Source organism: Peromyscus maniculatus, chromosome 17, assembly GCF_049852395.1.
Source record: "Peromyscus maniculatus bairdii isolate BWxNUB_F1_BW_parent chromosome 17, HU_Pman_BW_mat_3.1, whole genome shotgun sequence".
NCBI classification, from domain to species: Eukaryota; Metazoa; Chordata; class Mammalia; order Rodentia; family Cricetidae; genus Peromyscus; species Peromyscus maniculatus.
In genome coordinates this window covers 18683318-18709442 of record NC_134868.1, presented here as the reverse complement: position 1 = coordinate 18709442, position 26125 = coordinate 18683318, and positions in this window count along the sequence as shown.

Below are 26125 nucleotides of genomic sequence, written 5' to 3'. Positions count from 1 at the left end.
TAACTATATACAATATATCCAAGTAATAAATACCTAAACAGGTATTTGACAAATCAGAGAAAATAATTCCATTATCTATCCTATTTTGGTAATTCCAAGATATATCTAATGTACTTTCTATCCTAATTAATTTTCAACTATAACTAACTAATCTTCAACCATAACTAACTAATCTTCAACTCCCTCAGAGACCCAAGAAGGGAATAATATTAGCTAACAAAAATAAAAACAGGAAGTGCATGCAAGCAACTTCCAAAAAATTTGTGAGTTGACAGAAACAGCCAGCTGCCTGGGCAGTCACCTGAGGTTTCTCCGAAGTGTTGGGGCATCATCTTCAGCCTATAGGCTTAGTGTATCTGACAGACTCATTTGTGATGTAGGATGTACACAAGGTCAACAGTTCAACCTCACATTGGGTGAGAGCAGTCCACGTACCAGAAACACCTGAATTCCACTAGTGTCCTGTCATGATTCAGGATTTTAAATTCTGGAAATTGTTGACAGTTTTTTAATTCAGCTGTCCATTCTTCTTGGCTGTGTATATATTGCTTCATCTCAGCATCCCCTTCTCCACATCCCTCTGTTAAATGCCAGTCTACTTTTGAGAGGCATGAGCTTTCAGCTGCTGTTCCATTGTACAACAGAATCCATTGGCCCTCTGCCTGTTAAGCTGCCTTCGAAGAAAAGGGCACTGTACCTTTTCCGGATGCGAAGGCCACTTCAGGGATGGGGCCATATTGTCCTGGCCTCAGAAGATGCCTTTTGATAAAGCCATAACCACACTTGTTTTGGCAAGAATCAGTAGTCCCTTGTTTCGTGATCTGTCTGTCCATTTTGTCCTGTTGATTCGAGGATACTTTGTTGTCCAGTGGCTAACTTTTGCCAAAATGAAAGTTGACTCCATATGCAGTTTCTTCAATGCCCATATTTTCTCTAAAGTAGATTGGTACTGCCAGGAGCCGACATGTCTCAAAAAAGAAAATTTTTTCTAAGTTATTAAAACATTTTAAATGCCATATTCTGTAGATCTCTGAAGGGTTGAAGATGACCTGTCTAAAACATCTCTGCTCAATTTTTAAAACATATCTAATATGACTACAAGTTCTATTGTAATGTCTAACTACTAACTTTCATTTCTTTATATCCTAATAGTTGATAATAATAACATTCAAGGATCAGAAATTTGCATTACATTGTTAAATGAATGGTATAAATACAATTAGAAATATACATATAACATTTTCTAACAATATCAGTTTCAAATTTGTATACAATATAAAACAATCCAATCCAATGTAAAGTATTTAAAATTAGTAATTGTCTTTTTCTTTTCTTTCTTTCTTTTTCTTTTTTTTTAAACAAGAGCCTTAAATCTAATCTCCTTTGCTTAGCCTTTTTCTTAACCCTTGACAATAACTTGTAACCAACCCCCCTAAACACTGAAAATTATTCCAGACCCAAAACCCATTAAAAAGACCAAAAAACCACCCGCCCCACACCACCTCTTTGGGAATGTGGGCGTCGTATTCTTAAAATTGCTTCCTGCTGGGTATGGGCGAAGTTTTCTTTATCCTGAAAGAAAAAATTTAGGTTAATTGTCAAATTCTAGGAGAGGTAACTATATCCTTCATTATCCAGTCTGTGTATAATGCCAAAGTTCAGGGTTTATCTCAAGTCCTTATTCAAGTAGTCTTTGAGACTGGATCATCTCAGCTAGTCATCTCAAAATTGCTCTGAGCACCTTGTAGTTCAAAGCTGATCTGTGGATGATGTTTGTCAGCTTAATGATATTATTATTGTCCACGTGGAATTGTTGTTGTTGTGGGGCCCCATCTTCTTTCTGGAGACTTCAGTTGATGTTAGGCCTGGCCGTGATTTCCTGCAGAAAACTGATAAGAGACTCGAACACAAAAACATATATATGCAGCTAGCCTTTTTTCTAGAATTAGTTAGTACTCTATGTGACCATTCATATCTTAACAAAGTTTAAAATGTATATATATATTAATCTTGTAAATTTTGATATAAAATTTATACTTTAAGAAAAGTTTAAAGAATCAGAATAGAATCAAAAGAGTTGAGATTAGTAATAGAATAGTCCCTTAATTAATTTTGCTTTTGTCCTGTACCATAGCAGAAGATGGCTCTTATTCTGGCATGATACAGGGAGTTTGCATTTTCCTTTTAACAACATGCTTGATTTTAAAGAAGGAGAGAGCCATTCTCCAACTCCAAAGTCAGCTTTAAATTTTAATTGAACTGGGACTATTAGAAAACCAATAGTGTTAAATCTTTAGAGAAAAGCAGAAACAAACATTTAGGAAGACATAAAAATTTTTTAGATAATATATACCCATACACCGTTTCACTCTGTTTCTTGGGATAGATGATTTGTCCCTTTTCTTCAGTTGTCTCATTTGTCCAGTGTTCTTCAAATTCCTTAACCTTCATTCTCCAAATCTGCGTAGAACAGTAGAAATCCGAGGGGATTTTCAAAGCAGCCACCTAGTGTCCCAGGTGTAAATTCAGAGAGAGAGAAAGAGAGAGAGAGAGAGAGAGAGAGAGAGAGAGAGAGAGAGAGAGAGAGAGAGAGAAGAGAGAGAGAAAAGAGAGAGAGAAAAGAGAGAGAGAAAAGAGAGAGAGAAAAGAGAGAGAGAAAAGAGAGAGAGAAAAGAGAGAGAGAAAAGAGAGAACGCACAAGAAAGTGTAGCCGGCTAAAGCTTAAATCCAGCCACGTGTTCCCTCTTGTGCTGAGTCAAGGCTTGGGTCTGGCTTCCTTAAGCTCCGACCACGTGCATTGGCTTTACAGGCAGGGCCCTGTTCGGCAGGGCAGGTCTGAGTTGTTTGTAGCACCAGCTTTCAGCAAGCTGCTCACAGACCTAGGCCCGGGCTAGAAGCTGCCACCCAGACTAGGAAGCCGGCAGCTCAGACTAGGAAGCCGGCAGCTCGGACTAGGAAGCCGGCAGCTCGGACTAGGAAGCCGGCGGCTCGGACTAGGACGCCTGCGGCTCGGACTAGGACGCCGGCCACTTCCGGCCACTTCCTGCCGCTTCCTGCCGCTTCCTCCGCCGCCTGCCGCCGCCTGCCGCCCTTGCGGGAAAGCGGACCTGCCGTCAAGCCAAGCAGTTTTTAATGGATTCTTGTCACGTTGGGCGCCAGATATTGATGTAACCAACCGTCTTAATTAAACAAGAAACACAGAAACAATGTAAAAGAGAAAGCCGAGAGGTCAGAGCTCAGAGCTAAAATCTCACCCTTCCTCCTGCTGTCCCAGCTTCGCGAAAGAGACCTACTTCCTGTCTGTTCGTTTTTTTTATAGTATGTTGTTCTGCCTTCTCTTTGGTTGTAAACCCAAACACATGACTGCCTCGTCACTGTCTGAATGTACAGCCCCCTAGGTCTTAAAGGCATATGTCTCCAATGCTGGCTATATCCCTGAACACACAGATATCTATGGGATTAAAGGCGTGTGCCACCACCGCCACACTCTTGCTATGACTCTAATAGCTCTGACCCCCGGACAACTTTATTTATTAACATACAATCAAAATAATATTTCAGTACAATTAGATTACCACCACATGAGTCACTATTGGGACTGATACAAGTTTTATGAGGTACTAATTGAGGCTAACACAAAAAGATAACTTTTCTGGAATCTGCTAACCAGGATTTATAAGATAGTAAAAGAGATTTAGAAAACAAGCTTCTTAGTTTGGAATCTGCTAACTTAATACAAGAACTTTATTTCATTACTAATAAATGTATAACCAAATTTGATTTTATTGATAGTAAATATGAATAATTAATGGTAGAATAATAACTCTCCAGGGTGAAGTTTTCACTACTCAGACACTTTATAAGAAAGAAAGATTACCATTAACAGATAAAATAAGGTCTATGGAATAAAGTGTTTCAGAAGAACATAAAGGGTTGCATGATTCCATGAGAAATCTGGAGTCCCTTGAAAGAGAAGTGATTATTGCCCTAGAACAGACCCTGGATGCTGATTTGCAAGCCCTGGAAGAAATACTTAGTAAACATGCCAAGGGACTTAAAAAGCAGAACAGCAAGACAATACAGGTTATAACATCTCCCAATGGCTCTCACACAATGGCTTATCCTGTCATCATCCACGACAGGCCAACAAATGAGAGACACCCTGAGCCATTTGTGGAACACAAATTACAACTAATTCTGATGAGGAAATTTAAAAATATGAAGGAAGCCATAGTATACAACATCCCACAGGCCAAGCAGTCATGAAAAGATCCAAATGAACTTTTTTTTTTTTTTTTTTTTTTTGGTTTTTTCGAGACAGGGTTTCTCTGTGTAGCTTTGCGCCTTTCCTGGAGCTCACTTGGTAGCCCAGGCTGGCCTCGAACTCACAGAGATCCGCCTGGCTCTGCCTCCCGAGTGCTGGGATTAAAGGCGTGCGCCACCAACGCCCGGCCCCAAATGAACTTTTAAGGATATGCTAAACAAACAGCAACAGGTAACAATGTCTTCTAGAAATAGATTGCATAATGTTGTATTAACCTTAAATTTTCTCAATGTTTATGAGAAAGGAACAAGAGCTGTGGAGAGACATTGGTCAACAGACAAAATTCCTGAGCTAAATCAACCAGTTTATTTCAAAGATGTGTTGACCTCAGAATGGAAACCAGGTTATATTCTACATTGGGGAAGGGGTTTTTCTCTTGTTTCTGCAGGAGAAGAAAAGCTATGGATACCAACAAAGTTAATAAAATTTCTATTCGAACAAGAGAAATCACTTGATGAGAAGAAGTAAAAGTTCATCCACCAATGTGACATCTGTACAAGTAGTAAGAAAAATTTACCAAGCAAGGGTTGAGGTAGGGTTCTGGTTTTTTCTTTACAGGATAATAGAAATACCATCTCCTAGAAGTCCTAAGGCCTTGGATATCCAAATTTCTACAACAGAAAGGAAGACTCTATTGGACTAATCTACACAGGATAATATCTCACACTACCTACCATCTATATCTCTTTAATTCTAGAAAAGTGGTGGTTCTGATCCAGTTATATACCAAGCTGGCTTTGGAGTTGGAATTGTCTCACTCCATCTCTAAACCCAAGCATGTTGCTAAAAGAAAAGGTTGAGAAATTCTATCTCATATCACAAGAGCTCTCTGCTGTGGGACTGAAGAAAACCAATAAAAATGGACTGTTGTGGTCAAGATTCTAATTCTCTCCATGCTTATTCTTGATTTCGCAGAATTCTTGTATATATGTCATGTCATCTTTAAATCCAAACTTTCCATTTTGATATTAATAATGTTCAAGTTTTCCACAGTAAAAAATAAGCCTTTTGCAATAGCAATTTCTGAAGTCTTAAGAAAGAAGATGGGGCCCATCATCAACTCTACCCAGTTGAGAATGATGCCATGGTATTCACAAACAACACTCAATGGTTAACCTTGGACTGAAAACTCTCCCAGATAACTCCATTGTAAGACGGTTTATCATACTACACATCCAGTCCGAATCTCAGCGCACATTACCCATTTCTTTGAGTCTGGCTACAAGTCTATAGTTAGTTGAACTGAGACTGAACTATCTGACCTTTCTTACAGAACCCCATAGAGATACTTTTGCCCCCTGAACAGCATGAAGCAATTCTAAGAAAACAACACCCCTTTTCTCAAAAGGTTTCATGTTTCTGAGGATTATGGATGATGTTTATGGGGTTGGGGGTGGAAGAAAACATTGGAATCTGTATTCCCTTTAAAAAAGGGGAAAAAAAGAGAATGGATAGGTATAGGGTATTAAGGTAAATTATTGTATATATGAGTAAACCAATTTAGTAAAATATCAGCCTTAGATAAAATGTACTGCTATGGATATTTGTACATTGATACAAATATAAACTATTTTTTAAATTCTGATTCCAGATAATGTGTATATTGATACAAATATTGGACCCTATTTATTGTAATGTACATATATTTTCACTCTTACATGAAATGTTTTGTATGTTGACACAAATGTAAAATTATATTTGTCATAATGCATGAATGCTCTACCTCTGTTTAGGATATTGGGTATATTGATATGTATTTAGGATATTGTCACATTTAGTATGGTACTATACATTCTAACTCAGCTTTAGCTTTTTTGTGTATTGCCACTATTTTGAAGTCATTGTCCTTTTACTGTACATTTGCTTACACTGTTTACCCTGTGTACATGAAGGCTTAGTCCTTAGGTTGTCTAGGTAGATAAGACTTACAGATTTGTAGTCTCCTATGCTTGTCATCTCTATAGTTATGTAAGTTATGTTCTCCAGACTTACAGAAACATATGTCAGATGGATAGATAATCTGAAAATACCTCACCAGCCTGGAGAACATGGCATTTAAATGTTTTGATTTCTTGGAATTCTGTTAATGTGAGCCAAGATTGCTCCTGGCAGTACTGATCTGACCCCGAGAGAATGTTGGGCTTCTGAGACATTTTTGTTTTGAAGTTTGTCTTCACCTTGGCCCAAAATATCCTACTGGGCAAAGAACTGCCTTTGCCTAGACTGCTGATAGTAAAATGGTCTGACCCTCAAGGCCTGTAGCCAATTGGAATGTACCAATAATGCTGAGAAACTTTAGGTGACTCTCCAAGTAGCCAGCCATCTCTGTCTACTTTCACAAGACTCCCAAAAGTTTCTTGCATCCTTCTCACATTTCTCAAGTATTATAATATTCCTTCTCAGGTCTTTGATGGGCTTGAAGACTAGCAGTTATAGTTATATTCTATGATACAAGAAGATTGTATTATGTATTAGAATATATTACACATTATGTTCTCTAGGACAGGACAGCTTTTGGAATGATCTCTGTAAAGTGCTGTTTACCTATGCTCCAGACTTCTCTGGATTTTAGTATTTTAGTATGTGTCTCTTGTTTAATATAATTCATGTTGTCTGTAATTCATCTTGTCTAGATCATTATCCCTTATTCCTCCTGTAGTATATCTGATAATCATTTCTATTGTATATAGTTTTGTATTAAGTTAGAACCTTCTTATTTAGACAAAAGGGGGAGATGGAGAGAGTAGCTGTTCCAGCTTGACGTGGAAGTACTACCCCTAGTGGGGCTTCTGGTATCTGTTGAGCCTACCTATGATGCACCTCTGGGGCAGGGCCTAGACAGGAGCCCTTAAGACCCACGATCCAGATGTGCTGGCTCTCTTAGTTCCTCATGATCCTGGATGCTGGATGGTAGATCGAGCAGATTTCTCCATAGAACACCACTTGAGAACACTTCACCTCTCCCAGATCCTGTAGCCAACCCCTTTACTAGCTGTAAGTTACCCCAAAATAAACCACCCTTTTAACTATGTGGAGTTGCCTTAATAAATCCCCCAATATCAATGTATATGCCTACATATTTAATAAGACAAAGATAAAATACTGGTCCCTGAGCACCAAAATTAAATATTTAACAAAAGAGGAAGCCATAAATTTTAAGATAAGTAAATATCAAGTTCATTACTTAGAAGAAATAACCAGGAGTACAGTTTGTGACACTACCCAATTCTCCCGTGTGGTTCAAAAATTCTTAAGACAATTGAAAGAAAACTTACAGGAATAAACATTCATGCATATTTGTGTATATAATATTATATATAACCTTAAAAATATATAAAAGAAAAGGAGTGAGTGACATCTAAAATGGCTTTTCTTGTTTTTCAGTCTGTTTCAATTTTCGTTAATAATTATATAATAATTTTTTATCTCCACAAATTTAATTATAATAAATTACATGAAATAATCTTTGCATGTGTACGATCAAGAAATTATCTGATAACCAAAACTGGACTCCTCTTGAAGGCCTTTTGAAAGAACAAAAGGTCTTTTTAAAAAATTATTATTGTTCTCCTTGTTCATTTCATGTATAGGGTGTCATATTATTAAGACTTTATAAACACAGCTTCTGATATTGCTAGGGAAAAAAATCATAAAACCTCTTGTTCCTATCACTACCCAGCCTAGATACACCTACAAGTTCTAGTCTATTTCCCATTCCCAGAAAGATCCATGCATCATCTCCCTGCCCATTGAACCCTGCTTGTTATTTAACCTCTCTGGGTCTGTGATTTGTAGCATGATTATTCATTACTTAACAGCTGATATCCACTATGAGCACATACAATGTTTGTCTTTCTGGGCATGGGTTATCTTACTTAGAATGATTTTTCTTAGTTCCAACCATTTGTCTGTGAATTTCATGATGTTATTGTTTTTAACAGCTGAGTAATGGTCCATTGTACTAATATTCCACACAAAGTTTTTCCAGTCTAGGTTATTTCCACATTCTGATTATTATGAATAAATCTGCTATTAACACAGTTAAGCAAGTGCCTTTGTGGTATGGTGGAGAATCCTTTGGGTATATGCCCAAGGTATACCTGGGTCTTGAGATACATCAATTTCCAATTTCGGGAGGAACTGAAATATTAATTTCCATAATGGCTGTACAATGTTATATTCCAACCAACATGGAGGGGTGTTCCCCTTGCTCCACATTCTCTCCAACATAAGCTGTCTTCAGGTTTTTGATCTTAGCTATTCTGACAGATGTAAGATGTAATCTCAAAGTAATTTGATTTTCATTTCCCTGATAGCTACAGATATTAAACATTCCTTTAAGTGTTTTTCAGCAGTTTGAGATTCCAATGTTGAGAATTCTCTATTTAGATCTGTACCCCATTTTCTAATTGGATCATTTTGTTTTTTCATGTCTAGTTGCTTGTATTCTTTCCATATTTTGCAGATCAGCCCTCAATCAGATATGGGCTTGCTGAAGACCTTTTCCCATTCTGTAGGCTGCCATTTTGTCCTATTGATAGGGGCCTTTGCCTTACAGAAGCTTTTCAGTTTCTTGAGCTTCAACTTATTAACTGTAAATCTTAGTGCCTGAGCTATCAGTGTTCTGTTCAAGAAGTTGTTTTCCTGTGCCAATACATTCAAGACCATTCTCTACTTTCTCTACTAGCATTAGTATACCTGATTTTATGTTGAGGTGTTTGACCCACTTTTATTTGGGTTTTGCGTAGGGTGATAGACATGAATTTATTTGAATTTTTCTACCTGCTGACGACATCCAGTTAGTCCAGCACCATTTATTGAAGATGTTTTGTTTGCTCCACTCTGTATTTCTGGCTTCTTTATAAAGTAAATCCACACATCTATGGACACCTAACACATCTGGTTATTTGATATGATTCCGTTCAAATTGTCTGTCATTATGCCAATACCATGCAGTTTTCTATTACCAAAGCTCTGTAGTACAGCATGTGATCAGGGATGGTGATACCCTGAGAAGTTCTTTCATTGTACAAGATTGTTTTAGCTATCCTGGGTGTTTTGTTTTTCCATGTGAAGTTGAGTATTGTTTTTTGAAGGTCTGTAAAAAATTGTATTAGAATTTTGATGGGACTGTATTGAATCTGTAGATAGCTTTTGGTAAATGGCCATTTTACTAGGTTCATCCTACTGATCCTTATGCATAGAAGACATTTCCATCTTCTGATGACTTCTTTAATTTCCTTCTTTTTTTTTTTTTTTTTTTTTTTTTTTTTTTTTTGGTTTTTCGAGACAGGGTTTCTCTGTGTAGCTTTGCGCCTTTCCTGGAGCTCACTTGGTAGCCCAGGCTGGCCTCGAACTCACAGAGATCCGCCTGGCTCTGCCTCCCGAGTGCTGGGATTAAAGGCGTGCGCCACCACCGCCCGGCCGACTTCTTTAATTTCCTTTTTAAAGACTTGAAGTTTCTATCATACAAGTGTTTCACTTGCTTAGAATGACAACAAGATATTTTATATGATTTATGGCTATTGGAATGGGTGTTGTTTCCCTGATTCCTTTCTAGCCCATTTGACATTTGTATACAGGAAAGCTATTGATGTTTTTCTTTTTTTCTTTTTTTGGGGGGGGGGGTTCGGGGGAGGCAGTATTTCTTTTATCTGGTCACTTGACTAAAGCTGTTTCTCAGCTGCAGTTGCTCCCAGGTAGAATTTTTGGTGTAGCTGATTTATAGTATTTCATCTGCAAGGAACAAACTTGAACTTTTTTTCCAATAAGACAGCTTCTGCTTCAGTTGTCTTATTGCTCCTGCTAGAACATCAATTATTGTATTGAATAAATATGGAGAAAATGGACAGCCATTCTTTGTCTTATTCCTGATTTTAGTTGAATTGCTTTAAGTTTCTCTCCACTTAATTTGTTGTTGGCTATCAGCCTTGTATAAATTTCCTTTATTATATTTAGGTATATCCCTTGTAATACCAGTTCTCTTCTAGGCTTATCATGAAGGGCTGTTTGATTTTCCCAAAGGATTTTGACCAATGAGATGATAAAATGTTTCTTTTTCTTTCAGCTTGTTTATATGGTAGATTTCATTGACAGATTTTTGTATGTTGAATCATCTTTGCATCTCTGGGATGAAGTCTAACTGATAACGGTGAATAATCTCTTTGACGTATTCTTATATTCTGTGTTTGAGCATTTTATTGAGTATTTATTATTCTACATCTAATTAATGTCTGTTGGCTCCAGTGTTTCTCTGTTTAGTTTTTGTCTGGATGACCTCTCCATAGTTGAGAGTGTGATATTGAATTTCCCACTATGAATGCATGAGAGTTGATTTGTGATTTAAGATTTAGTAGTGTTTCCTTTACAAACATGAGTGCAGAGATACATTTTAGACAGACAGATGGTCTTCAAACCCTTCAGGGACATACAGAGTATAGCATTTAAGATGTTTTAATGGCATTAGGCTTTTCATGACATTGAGATATGTTTGCTTCTGACGGCACCAATCTACTTCAAAAGAGGCTGATGGGAATCAAAGATCCTCCATATCAAGTTTGCATTCAATGTGCCATAGCTAGCCATTTTGGAAAGAAACTGCTTTTGCCTCAACTGCTTACAGTATGCTCTCCAAATTGGATCAGCAGAATACAAAAAGAGGGTAAATGCTGAACATTGACAAAACAAGGTTAGACAGTCCAACAAATCCCTGCTTCACAGAAAAAAAAATCTGCCAGATATTCTAGGCCTTTAGTCCAAAGATGGATTCCCCAAGATGGAAAGGTAGCCAGCTGTTTCTGTCATTTCTATAGTTTTGAAAATTGCTTACTCTGCATTTCTTGTATATTCAGGTAATATTTTATCCTTCTCAGAACGTTGATGGGGTTGAAGACTGTACATTTGTGTTACAGTGTTCCCTGTTACCAAATCCAGGAAAGAAACTACATAGGAGATGTAAAGTTTATAAAAGTTTGAAAGACAAAAAGCTTAAGTTGTTTAAAGAATCGTTTAATGTGTAAAAGATATTTTTAGTTTGGTAATACAAGGTATGATAAAAATAATATATGTATAAAACTTTATATTCTTCAAGATACAATAGAGTTTTTCTCCATTTTTGCCAAATAGAAATAGACTGCTTATTGTGAATGTAATTCTTACTTAACAAATGTTTTTCTTGTATATAGTTTTACTGTGTTAGAGTTAAAACCTTTCCTTTTAATTTAGACAAGGGACATTTTTTATTTTTGGCTTGTCTTCGGTGTTTTTTTTGTTTTTGTCATTTTTCTTTTCTTTATTACCAAATTTTATACTCACTCCACATATCATCCACAGATGCCCCCTCCTCTGTCCTTCCTCTTTTCTCCCACCCCCAGCCCTCTTTCCCAAGCCACCCCGCATCCCCACATCCCCCAAATCAAGGTCTCCCATGGGGAGTCAGCAGAGCTCAGCACACTGAACCTAGACAGGTACAAGCCCCTTCCCACTGCACCAAGGCTGTGCAAGGTGTCACACCACAGGCATGGAATTCCCAGAAGCCTACCCATAGACCAGGGACAGATGAAAATCTTATAAAATAATCCTTTTGTACACTGTAAAAAATATGCCTCTGCCAATGTGCCTTGTGACCGGATTAATAAAAAGCTCAATAGCTAGGCTGTAGTGGATAGGTGGGACTTCCAGGCAGAAAGAGGAATAGGGAGGAGGGATAGAGGTGTTGGGGGGGATGGGGTTGTCACAAAAGCCTTCAGTGTCCCTCTTTTCACTGAGTCTACAACCACCGTAACTCTCTAAATGTAGCTTTCTTGCCCTGTACAGTCAGCAGGAGCATGGATCAATGACTTCCACATGGTTTCCATCAGCATCATGTTCATGCACTTCAGCATGGTCTCCAATGTAAGTACAAGCCATGGACACGATCCTAGCCCTTGGCATGAACATCAACGTAGCATCAGGTGATTCTGCAGGCCACTCACATGAACATGCTCCCCAAAGGCAGCGTGGCTCAAAGACATCAACATGGCTTCAGGTACCTTCACAGACCATGCAAGTACAAATGGCTTTTGGTGGCAACATGGGTCACAGGCATCAACTAGGCCCATGGCTGTGACAGTACCCTTTGCCCCACATGGCACACCCTCTGCAGCATTATTGGCCATTCACATATACATGGCTTCTAGTGACAACCAGGACCATGGATACTAATCTGGCCTCCTTTAGTAGTACAGACTACAGAGGTCTACCTTGCCTCCACTGTAATAAGAGACTTGGACATCCACATGATCTCAGGTGGCAGCACAGAAGATGGACATCTCCATGAACCTTGAGCTTCAACCAACTGGGTAAGTCAACCATGGCTATCTGTAACTCTGGGGCACCATGGATTAGAGAGTTTTTTAAGAAGATTCAGTACAGAAAATGAACCATTTTGTCTTGGACATTCTGTTATTTCTCATAACCACAGTGATCATGTGGCTAGGCAGCATGTTTAGGAGCTAAGTGTGCAAGTTTGGGGCTGCTGCACAGCAACCTGTCAGCCTGACAGAGCATCAACATATTTCCCCATCCACTGAAGCCTTCCCTCACACCGATCACCACTGTTGTGTCTCTAATCCCACCTCTCCATACACACTCACTCTGTTCCTCCATCTTTACCACCTCTCCATCTCATAATCATTTGTCATCGTGGCATTGGAAACTGCAGTGTGTCACACAGTATGTTTTTTCCCAACAGCTTTACATGCAATATTCATTGCAAGTTGATGATCTGGTTCGAGGTTTCTGGTTTGTAAAGCGCCATTGGCAAGACTCATCACAGTTATACTGCTATTGTCCAGTGTCAGGGTTATGTTGGAGCTAGGAAGTGCATCTGGGGGCAGGTTTCTTGGGAGCTTCTGGCTCCTTCCTGCACACATACACACCCTCCAAGTTGTCTCCCCCCAATGTTGATGAATTTCTAAACAGTCTTATTAAATAAGAAATGCAAAGTCAAATACCTCTGTATTGGCCATAGAAGTCACAACAATAGTTGCCAACTAAGCTTAGCTCACCACCTCACCATAGCTTGCCAAAAGAGCATCTTCCTGTCTAACCTGTGCCTTTATTATCTTGCTGTTCTGCCTTCTCATTGGCTCTAAGACCATCAACATCACTTCCTCACCACTGCATGTCTATACAGACCTCCAGGTCTCTATGGTTGGTACTGGGATTAAAGGCATGTGTCACCATGTTTGGCTGTGTCCTTGAACACACAGAGACTCTGCTTGACATGTGATCAGATTAAGGGCATGTGCCACTACCACCTGACTTCTATTTAAGGCTGGCTATGACCTCTGTTCTCCAGGCAAACTATTGTCATACAAAAAAAGATTACATTTCTGCACAAATATAGTATCACCACACCCCAAGGCTCCCAGGGCTAGACCTTTATGTTTGTAGCAGCTCCACTGCCCCATGCTCTCCATCTCCCATTAGGGAAAGCATCCCAGGCTACATGGCTATGTTCCTTCATGTTTCTAATTTCATGAGTCCACTTTCATTAGCATCTTCCCATATGACTTGCCTTTTTGTTTTATTTTTATTATTCATCTATTTATTTTATATCCCATCTTTAGCCTCGCCCCAAGCTCTCCTCCCTTTGCCCCTCCAAAACCACTCCAAGTCCCCTCCTATTTCAGCTCCATGCAGGAAAGGGCAGGTCTCTCGTAAGTATCAATAAAACATAGCAAAGCCAGTTATTATGAGACTAAGCACCTCCCATGTATTAAGGGTGGTCAAGGTGACCAGTATGAGGAATAGGGTCCCAAAAGTCAGAGACAGACACTGGTCCTGTTATGAGACCCACAAGTAGGCCAACCTGCACAACTGTAATATATGCAAAGTACATTGGTCTGTCCTTGCAAGTTTCTTTGTTGCTGGTTTAGTCTGTGAGCCCCTATGATACCACAATAGTTAATTGTGTGAGACTTCCTGTAGTGTGCTCTGGCTCCTACAATCCTTTCTCCTCTGTTGCAGGAATTCTGAAATCCACCTCAAGTTTGGCTGTGGAAGACTTGCTTTTTTTTTCCGTTTAGGTTATTCTGGAGCTACTGCTGACTCTCCAGACTCCTTTACTGTGCACAACCCTTCAGATCCTCCATGGGTCTTTCAGACTCCACAGAGCCCTGAGTCATGTATACTGCTGTCTTCATTTTTTTCTCTGATCTACAATTATTTTTAAGGTCACAGATATTTATCTTAAAAAAAACTTTCTATACATATTAGTCCAAACATCCATTTTCCCTTCTCCAGAACATATCACTTTTATTATTCCTGCTTTTATGAGATCACTTCTTTTAGACCCTCTGTATACATGAAATGAAACAGAATTTTGTCTGAATATATTTTATGTGTATATAAAATATTTGTATCCATTTACATCTTAGTGAGCATCTGTCTTACTATTGTGATTACATCTGCAATGAGCACAGGAGTACAGGAATCTCTTCAAAATTTTGATTGCAATTCACTTTCATAAACAACCAGCAAAGGGATTCATTGGTCATAAGTTAGTTGTATTTTAGTATTTGAGTTACCAACACAATATTTTCCATCATGGCTACACCAATTTACATTTCTACTATCAGTTTTCCATCTTTCTTCTCTCTCTAGATCCTCTCAAATAGTCGCTAACGTGTGTTTTTATACTGAACACCTAAATATGAGCAGAGAAATAATTCTAGTTTTCACTTTGAACTTTCTGTGTATAAATTATTCATAATACTAAACATAATTTCACTTATCTGATTTTCCATTGTACTAGGGGTTGTTACATGATACAAAACTTTATGGTTATCTACAAACTGAATCTGTCTCTAACTGGTGTAATATGTTCTTTGTGGCACTAGGGATGGCTCTGCCATTAAAGGCTAGGCTAATAACTAAGTATAATATATTCTTTCATGAATCTGAAACAATCTATACCTTATGAATCAGAATGTTGTCTTAGTCACTGTTCTATTTCTGTGAAGAACTCCATGACCTCGGCAACACTTATAAAGGAAAGCTGTTAATTGAGGGCTTGTTAACAACTTCAGAAACTGGATCTGCTATCACCTTGACAGGGAACAAAGCAGCAAGTCATGAGAGATATGGTGCTGGAGAAGTAGATGAGAGCTACACACTGACCAGTAGACAGACAGACAGAACTTGGTCCTGGCATAAGCTTTTGAAACCTCAAAGCCCATCCCCAGTGACAAACTTCCTCCAACAAGGTTAAACCTGCTGATCCTTTTAATCCTTTTAAGGAGTTGGACTCCCTGGAGACTAAGCTTTTAAATACATGAGCTGATGGGACCATTCTTATGAAAACACAAATGTTGTTATCTTATTTTGATTCTCAATCTACCTTTGTGGGTCATTGCTCAAATTTGGGCTATTACTCTGTCATATCTTTGTTAAGTAAATATTTCCCTGAATGATCCAATGAAGAAAGATGTACCTATTATTTTGTATATTCTTGGTATTCTGAAACAAAGATTGCTTGTCCTCAAATAAGTGCTTTTAGTCTATTTTTCCAACACTGTCTGTTACATTTTTAACCAACATTATAAAATAAGCTACAATACTGCAATTTGTTTGAAGCAGCCAATTTCACAAAGAGAGTCAATAGAAAGTTCAGAAATATCCAATATGTTTGTGAACTAATGGCAGCTATAAAGGCTGATTTATACTTATGAGTAAATTCATAATTAATATAGAATTTCACCACTACTTAAATTATTTTTTAATAAAATATGTGATACTTTCAGAAAGTATTGGTGTTTGTTAATTTTATTTAGTTTTAACTTTTATAAGATTGCACTTGCTTATATGGATTTTTTGGTTGATATTGTTTGTTTTGCATGTTCAATTTGTCAAGACAGAGTTTCTCTGTGTAATACCTCTAGTTGTCTTGGAACTCATTTTGTAGTTCATGCTGGCCTGGAACTCACAGAGATCTGCCTGCCTCTGCCTCCCGAGTGCTGGAATTAAAGGCATATACCACCTTGCCTGGCTGCTTGTTCTTCTTACATCAACTATAGTGCTTTTTCTACTAATTGGATTATGAAATAATAATATAGGAAAACATTCCTGGGTGAATATGGTTAAAATTTATTATTTTCAAATTATGCTTTCCAATTCTGTGGGAGCCCACAACTGACTCAGTTTCCCAGTTTGAACCTGAAGTCTATTCTGAGTCAATAGAGTTCAAGCTTGCTTGCTCTGGGTCTGTGAAAATGTCCTGATTCTCGCACAAAGTCTCCTTGAAGGGCTGTGAGAAAGTCCTGTTTAGCCCACACTAAGAAACATAAGACCCAGCTAGATGCAGGCTGCTGATGCCAGCCGTAGGAACTTCGAGGTAGAAAATAAAACTGCCTGCTCCATGATGCAAGTCAGGATAGAGCGTTGTTGAATGCCTGTGTTGTGCATTGTTCTACCTCTGCTGTTCAAGACTTTACATATGCTGGCTTGAAATAAACTTGGGACTATCCAGCATTGACTGGCAGTCTTCTAGATTCTGTTATGTCTTCTTCATTGTGTCTATCACCCACATGTCTCCACCCAGCTACCCAGTTACTGGTCAGCAAACTTTGACACAATCCCTGAAAATTATATTGATTTTGGCAATCAAATGGAAAACCAGTATTTTGGTTTTTTGGGACAGAATTTTTCTGTATAACAGTCTGGCTGTCCTAGAAGAAGCTAGTTAGACTAGGCTGTCCTCAAACTCACAAAGTTCCACCTACCTCTGCCTGGCTTATCTTTACTTTCCTTTATTGCTTTTATTAAAATTCATAATTTATTTTATATACCAACCAGACTTTGCCCTCCCTCCTCTCCTCCCATGCCCTGCTCCCACCTCCGTTCTACCCCCTCATCCACTCCTCCATCTCCATCCCCAAAGGATAAAGACTCCCATTGGAATCGACAATGCATGGCATATCAAGTTGAGGCAGGACCAAGCTCCTTTCCCCTGCATTAAGGCTTAGTGAGTCTGAGTGAGGCCTCCCAAAGTAGGAAATAGGTTCCAAAAAGCCAGCTCATGCACAAGGAACAGCTCCTGGTCCCACTGCTAGGGGCACCAAAAACAGACCAAGCACACAACTGTCACCCACGTGAAGCGATTCTAGATTGGTCTCATGTAAGCTTCATAGCTGTCATTCTAGAGACCTTGAGCTCCTATGAGCTCTTGTCAGCTGTCACTGTGGGTTTTCCCATCATGATCTTGACACCTCTTGCTCATATAATCCCTCCTCATTCTCTTCACCTGGACACACAGACCTGGGACCAGTGATTCCCTGTGGATCTCTGCATCTGCTTCCTTAAGTTACTGGATGGAGGTTCTATGATGACAATTAGGGTAGTCAACAAGCTCATTACAGTAGATGGCCAAGTCAAACACACTCCCCACTATTGTTAAGTTTCCTGGCACCAGATTTCTCCCTAACCCCATAATGGTCACCTCTATAAAGATGGCTCTGTTATTGCTCTCCCTCGCAATTCCTCACTCAACTTGATCATGCTGTTCCCTCAGGTCGCCATCTCCCATTCCCTCCTCTCGAATTCACCACCATTTTCCCCAGAAGGTCTCATACAGTTCCTCTTCCCAGGACAAACAATGAGTCCTTCTTAGGGTCCTCCTTGTTACCTAGCTTCTACGGAGATGTGGATTATAACTTGGTTATTGTTTGCTTTACATCTAATAATCCACAGACAAGATGGGACAGAGGTCTTCCACGCGAGCAGCAGCAGCAGCAAACAGTCAAGTCCTAGCCAGAGCCGGAGCCCGAGCCTGAGCTCAGGACATGGAGCAAGCCTAAGCAAACACACAAGCCTCGACCAAAGGGTGACTTGTATCCCAAGGCTGGAGCCAAGAGAAAGCAAGAGGCAAAGGGTGTCCTTAGGGGACCACAGCTAACTGCACAGAACCAGGTGCCGGTGGCAAAGCCCCAATGAAATACAGAGGAGCCCTGGTGGCTCCAAGCAGCAAAGGCCATCTCTAGCAAGTCAGATGCTGGGGGAAAGACTCCATGCCAATGGATAGAGGACTGGCCCCAGGCTCATCCTTTGGAGACCTGACTCAACATTGACAGCTTTCCTCCTTCCTCTGCTCTGCAGCTGCAGCTGACTCGGTGCAAGAGGAGGGGAAAAAAGCACCTAATGACAATGGTGTCCTCCCTGGGCATCCCTTTGCACAAGAGGCTCTCAGTCTCCAAGCTGGCTTCCTGCTTGATGGCCAGGAGCACTCTTCCTTGAACACTGACCCAGACTCCCCGCCTTGGGCACGCAGGACCCACTTCAAAACGCCTGTGTCTTCAGGTCCTGCACCTGCCTGGCTCCCGCAGAACTCACAGCAAGGGCGCCTTGCTGAGCCCCTTGACTGCCCCTGGAAAACTCGCTGCCAAGACACAGCTGAAGAAACTGAGCCCTGGCAGCAAGAGGAGGAGTCCCGTCGCCGCCGTCGCGGTCACCAGACACACACTGGCAGGCCAACTCACACCCAGACTGAGAGGGCCACAATCCTCCAGCTGCAGGAGCCCCCTGAGCTGAGGCTGCAAGCCCTGACAGGCTGCCTCCAAGGCACACATGCCAAGAAGCCTGGAGGCCGCCAAACCAAGATGATGGCCTTCCAGGCTCAAGCCACAAGACCAGGCCAGCAGGCAGAGTCTGGACCCGGGGAAGGAGCCTCTTCCGAAAAGGACCTCCAGGAGTAGGAGTGCACCCTGCCTACAGTCCAAGGTCAGTAACAAGGCCCAGCCTAAGAAACCTACCCCACTCATGGCCAAGTCCATCAGCCATTACAAGAAGAGGCTTTCTTAAAAGGTAACCTGAGGATGCTGTCTCCCCTGGAATTGCTGGAAATCCCTGAACCAGACCTCCTTCTGCTTTCTTCCTGGAGAGACCAGGCATAGCAGTGCCTGCTTGCTCCAGCTCCTGGCTGCCATCTCCGGAAACCCTGAGCAGGCTTCCTTGCCTGCTCCCTAGGCCCATCTATGCATTTGGCTCATCTGGAAGCACCTAGGCTGCCACCTGCAAAGAGAGCTTTGTTCCAGGGTAAATACTCCACTTTGCATTTTGCCTCCACCCAACCCTATATTGGGTAGCCATTCCAGCTTTGGTCTGGAAGCTCCAACCCCCACTGAGGCTTCCGTAACTACCACGCCTACAATGCAGGGTGAATGGAGGGACCTGAAGACCTGAAATCAGAATGTGCCATGCTCTCTTCCTGCTTGGACTGTGTAAGCTAGAGGTAGACCAAGCAGAGTTCTCCAGAAAACATCACTGGACTGCGCTGTGTCTTTCACAGAACCCACCACCTAACTATCCCTTCATTTGTAAGTTATTCCATTAAATAAATCTCCCTTTTAAATACGTGGAGTGGCCTTAGTAAATTCACCAATATCTGATGCTCACGTGGAGCAAATTCCAAAGGCCTTAGTGGCTCCCACCCTCAGCTTCCTCCCCAGCTGGCTGGCACTTAAAGCTGCTGGATACCCCCTGTAGAGTTCCTTAAAACCAGGAAAAATGTACACTGCTCCATTCCTAAAGAGGAACTACTCTGATCTCAGTCCCAGGCCAGTGAAATCGCTGTGAGTGAGGCTCCTTGAGTGCTGGCTCCTTGCCCTAGCCTGAGGCTTCCACAGTTTCACCTAGTTAAAATAGACAGGGCACTGTACCCTGTCCCTGGCAGGGGTTTAGAGCTGTGCCTGCTGGCAGACCTATTGTCTGTAGAGGCAGAGAGGAGCTTAGAGTGGCCTGGAAGTCTCCAAGCCCTGAAGCTCCAGGGGGTCACTGGAAAAACTGCTGGCTGCCTGTGCTCACTCTGCTGCCTGCCAAGGCATTCAACAGGACCTTTTTTAGCGCTATGCCTCCTTCTGGCTGTAAAGTCCTACTACACCCCCAGAAGCACAGAAAGGTAAGATAAGCAAAGCAGTGTCTTATTTCAAGTAAAAGTACTTGATAATTTTATACCTTAAAATTGACTAACAAAGTATGAGTAATTCTTGTAATATGGCCGACAACATTACCTCACAAGAAGTAAAAAAATTTTTTTGTCTGTATGATGAATATCATTCCCCTGGAAATATACAACCTTCCTCAGGCATTTTTTTCCAGTACCATATTGGCATTCATTGTAATAATTCACAGTGTTGAAACTCTGGTTTAATAATAAGAACAAAGATGAGTCGTTATTGGGACCGATACAGGCATTAAAAGATAGCAACGAAGGCTTACAGAAAAAGATTATCTTTCTGGAATCTGCCTTAAAAGATAGCAATGAAGGCTGACAGAAAAGGGATTCTCTTTCTGGAATCTGCTTTCAAAGAGCAATGAAGGCTTACAGAAAAAGATTCTTTCTCTGGAATCTGCTGATCAGGATTTACAAAACAGGCTTGTACCAAAATTGATCTTATTGATAATAAATGTGAATATGCAATGGATAGAACACTAACTCTCCAGACAATCTATAAGGAAGAAAGATTATCACTCATTGATAAGGTCCATAGAATCATGTGTTTCTGAGAAACAAAAACTTCTATGATTCCATGATAAATCTGGAGTCCCTTGCAAGAGAGGAGGTTCACTCCCTAGAATGGACCCTAGGTGCTTGTTTGCAAGCCCTAGAAGAAACTCTCAGTAAACATGACAAGGGACCTAGTAAGCAGAAGGGCAAGACCATAGAGGTTGTAACAGCTCCAAATGGCTCTCATACAATGGCTTATCCTATTATTATCCATGAGAAGCCAGGAGATGACACACACCCTGAGCCATATAATACATATACATTACAACCAATTTCAACAAGGGACTTAAAAAATATCAAGGAAGCTGAGGAAGCCGTAGTTATGTATTGGATACGCTCCACATAAGTAAGACAGAACTTAAATTCGTGGTTTACCTCACATAGAATCATTCCAGATGACTAGCATCAATTAATTTCAGCTGTTCTATAATATACCCAGCAGTTGCAGTGTAAAAGCTGGTTGAGAGAATAGGCAAAAAATTTAGAACAACAAAGTAAACTCAGAGGTTTTGTGATCTCCCAAGATCAAATACTTGGTGAGGGATGTTTTGCTGACAGGAATGTATAAGCCACTTATGATGAGCATACAATATCCCTATGCCATACAGCAGCTCTAAATGCTTGGGAAAAAATTCCAGAACCTGGAAAACCAACTGAGGTATACACAAAGATATTTCAGGGATTGCACGAACCCTTCATTGATTTTTTTTACAAAGGCTGAACACAGCTGTAACAGGTAAAGAATTAAGAAAAGTATTAACTGAGTCCTTGGCATTTGACAATGTTAATGCAGAATGCAGAAGAATGCCTACACCATTAAAGATCAGATCAGCTCCTTTGGAAGAATAGATTCAATATACTAATGGTGTTGAGTCTCATAACTACAAAATGAGGCTTGGAAAGGAGAGACAAATCCCAGAGGTGAAAGAAGGCCCTGTGGTACCAAATGTTTTAAATGTGGTACACCATGTCATATAAGTAGAAACTGTATGTGGGGTACTCCTAGAAATAATACTCCTTTTAGGAATAGCCTAAACAGGAGACCCCAACCACCGCCTGGATTATGTAGAAGGTGTGGCTAAGGCCCACATTGGACCAGTGAGTGAAGACCAAAAATAGATATATGAGGCAACCCTTTACTGGTGGGAAACGCATCATGGGGTCTCTTACAGGCCCCCAAATCAAACCTAGTATGAACATTCCCAGCTTCTGTTGAAGAAATTCCTCCCTAGGACAACTGAATAAATCAATGCCTAATGTAAAAACCGATACTGCAATGGATGATAAAACAGCTCTGATAGATGGATCACAGTTTATAAAGAACACTATAAAACAAATATTTTGGCAGACTTCTATAAATGAACAAAGACCAAAGCTTACATTTCAAATTAATGGCCTGGTTCTGGAGGGTCTGGTAGACACAGGTGACTATAATTACACCAAAATCATGGCATCCGAATTGGCCTCTTCAAATTTTAGGGATTGGCACCCTATCTCAGATAAAACAGAGTTCAAGATGTGAAGGGAGCCGCCATTCTAAGATGGCGCTGACTTCCTGACAGCCTAGCTGTAACAACTCCATATATGGCTATGCTCCTAGGACTACATGTCCTGTGACCCACGCATGCGCGAGTATGGTAATTGCCCTTATGTCCTCAGCCTATCCTGTGGCTCCCTGTGCTTGCATTCTGGCGGGACCCAATCAGAGGATGACCCGTTTGCTTGAATCCCCATATAAGCAGCTGCATTCTGGCTCTCGGGGCCCCTCACCTCCCACTCCCCCTTAATCAAGAGTCACTCCAATAAACTGATCTGAGAAGAATCCTCAAGTGGTGGTCATTCTTCCTCGCTGGCCGAGGAGCTCACCACAACTGGTGCAGAAACCCGGGAATCTTCGGACACCAGGTGAGGGGTCGAACAGGATTCAGAACTCAACACATGGAGTGGCGACGTCAGTAAGCTCCTCTAGGTATGCTGATTACTGGGATTAATCCGCTTGTGTTTGCTTTCGTGTTCCTTCTTATGATTATTAGAGAGGGATGCGAAGCATTAAGCAAACACCAGGATAGTCTATCAGAATCAGACTCAAAGGGAGAGAACTTAAGTAGGCCTAAAAGAAAGGAAAAGAATAAAGAAAAGGAAAATAAAGAAACTAAACCAGAGAAGGAAGAAAATTCAGAAAAGAAAGGGAACCCTTCATATCCAGTATTAGAGGAATTTGCAAAACTTGATTTTTCTGACAATGAGTCAGACCTTGATGAGGAGGAAGATTTAGAGAAAGCCGCCGCTGAATGAGGAAGAGAGATATGGGTAGCGGCGGCCTCCTCCTTATAATGTTTCTGCTGGGGTGAATGCGGAACCAACGGCACCTTCGGGACCGCACCCACCCTCGGCACCACCTTCGTATCCGCAAATAGGTGTCCGAGTTTCCAGTTTTTGACAACCCACAAACAAACAACAGATATCATGAACCTGTGCCTTATAAACAATTAAAAGACCTGGTAGAGGCTGCTCGAGCCTATGGAGTAACAGCCAGTTATACCTTAGCATTGTTGACTAGGCTCACTACTCAGGCTATGACCCCAACTGATTGGTTTGAAGTAGCTAGAGCATGTTTAACTACAGGGCAGTACTTGGATTTTAAATCTATAGTTACAGATAGAGCTCAGGTACAAGCTAGAATTAATCTTCAGAATAATCGACCACAGTGGACGGCTGACATGCTACTGGGTCAAGGACAATGGACTGTGAATCAGACGGCATATCCTATTGAAGTTTATCAACAAATAAATGAGGTTTATTCTAAGGCTTGGAAATCATTACCAAATAAAGGAGAAGTATCAGGGAATTTAACTAAGATTATTCAGGGCCCGAATGAACCTTTTTCAGATTTCATAGCTAGAATGATGGAGGCGGTAGGAAAGATATTTGGAGAGGTAGAGACCGCTATGCCTCTGGTTCAACAATTAGTGTATGAGCAAAGCACAAAAGAATGTCGTAGGGCCATTACCCTGTGGAAAGGAAAGGGATTAGAAGCTTGGCTAAAAGCCTGCTGAGAATTTGGGGGACCGCTAAGTAATGCTGGCCTAGCAGCAGCAGTCCTTGCGGCCACACGAGCTGCACAAGGAAGAATGAAGGATGTTTTCACTGTGGGCAAAAGGGACACTTTAAGAGGCAGTGCCCTAAGGCCAGGGAACGCTTATCTACGCCTCAAAATCCCACAATGAGGCAGCCTGGCCTGTGTCCTAAGTGCAAAAAGGGGAAACATTGGGCAAATGAATTTTGGTCGGTCAAGGACATTAATGGTCAACCCATCCCTCAGTCTACTGACCAAGAGCCAAAAAACGTGGTGAGGGGCCCACGTCCCCAGGGCCCGTAAGTTTTTGGGGCAATACAGGGTCCCAACATGAGGCCCCCTCCTCAGCAAGGAGAGCAACCCCAGGCTCCACAGGGCTGGACCTCCGTGCCACCACCGGATTGGTACTAACTCAGAAAATGGGAGTACAAGCAATTGAAACCGACATGTCCGGACCACTAGAAGAGGGAACTGTAGGAATAGTATTGGGACGGTCCTCCTCCACCATGAGAGGGTTGTTTGTATTTCCTGGGGTTATAGATTCAGACTATACAGGGGTGATTAAAGTACTGTGCCATTCCCCCCACGGGATCATATCCATAGCTCCAGGGGATAGAATTGCTCAATTGCTTATTTTGCCTTCCATGCGTGAGCGATTTCAAGCTAAGGACAAAGAGAGGAAAGATGGTGGTTTTGGTTCCACAGGTGAAGACTTGGCATGTTTGTCCATGGATTTAGATCAAAGACCCATGTTGGAATTGAAAATAGAAGGAAAGGTATTTTCAGGACTGTTAGATACAGGTGCAGACCGAAGTATTATCCAGTCCAGTGCCTGGCCTAAGCATTGGCCTTTGCAAAGCTCTTCTCAAACATTGCAAGGACTAGGCTATGCTCATACTCCCTCCATTAGTGCACAAGAGTTAATCTGGAGGACGGAAGATCAACAAGGAACTGTTCAACCTTTTGTAGTAGATATCCCCATTAATTTGTGGGGCAGAGACATCCAGCAACAGCTACAATTAAGATTAACTAATGATTACTCAGAGGCAAGCAAAAATATTATGAAGCTTCAGGGATATGTCCCCTCAAAAGGTTTAGGAAAGCATTTACAAGGTAGACATGGCCCTGTAGAACCCGTGATCAAGCAAGATAGGAAAGGATTGGGTTTTTCCTAGGGGCCACTGAGGATGCAATTTTAATACCATGGTTGACGGAAAAAGCAGTGTGGGTTCCTCAGTGGCCCTTATCACAAGAAAAATTAGGAGCAGCTAAAGAGTTAGTATTAGAACAGTTACAGTTAGGTCATGTGGAGCCCTCTATATCCCCATGGAATACTCCCATATTTGTTATCAAGAAGAAATCAGGAAAGTGGAGGTTACTACATGATCTAAGAGCAGTGAATAATCAAATGCAAGTTATGGGTGCCATACAGAGGGGACTACCCCTGTTGTCCGCTTTACCCCGGGCATGGTCAATTATGGTATTGGATATTAAGGACATTCACTTGTTATTCCAACCATTCTCAGATAGGCTATGGAGAAGATGCCTCTCCTGCCTTTACTGTTTCATCTGCTTGCCATAAAATTTATCAAACTTTGGTGAACAGCACCACCTATAAATCTAGCCCTGTGTGTGTGTATCCTCCGTTTTTTGCTTGTCCTGTCCAATTTCAGTTTTACCTGCTGGATGTCCCAGTGTTGGGACAGTGAGAAATTTACCAGAGCTCTCGTTGCTCGAGTGCCTCGATGGATTCCAGTGCCAGTGAAAGTGCCCAGTACAATGACACTGTTTAGGCCAAAGAGATTTTGGCATAACTGCAGCAATTATAGTTGCCATTTCCATTGCTGCAATCGCCGCCACTGTTGCTGGTATAGCCATGTCCACCACTGTGCAAACAGTTGCTACCTTAAATAATTTGTCTGCTGCAGTGGCCCAAGCCCTGGGTACTCAGACTTCTTTAAATGCACAGTTGAAAGGCAGCCTTATGGTGCTTAACCAGCGCATTGACTTGGTACAAGAACAAGTTGACATCCTTTGGCAGCTGGCCCAATTGGGCTGTGAGTGGAGAATGCCTGGTTTATGTGTCACTAGTGTGCTGTTTCAGAATGGTTCCCGAGCAGCGAATTTGTCTAAACAATTGTCTAGTTATCTTATAGGGAATTGGTCTGGAAAATTTGAAGAG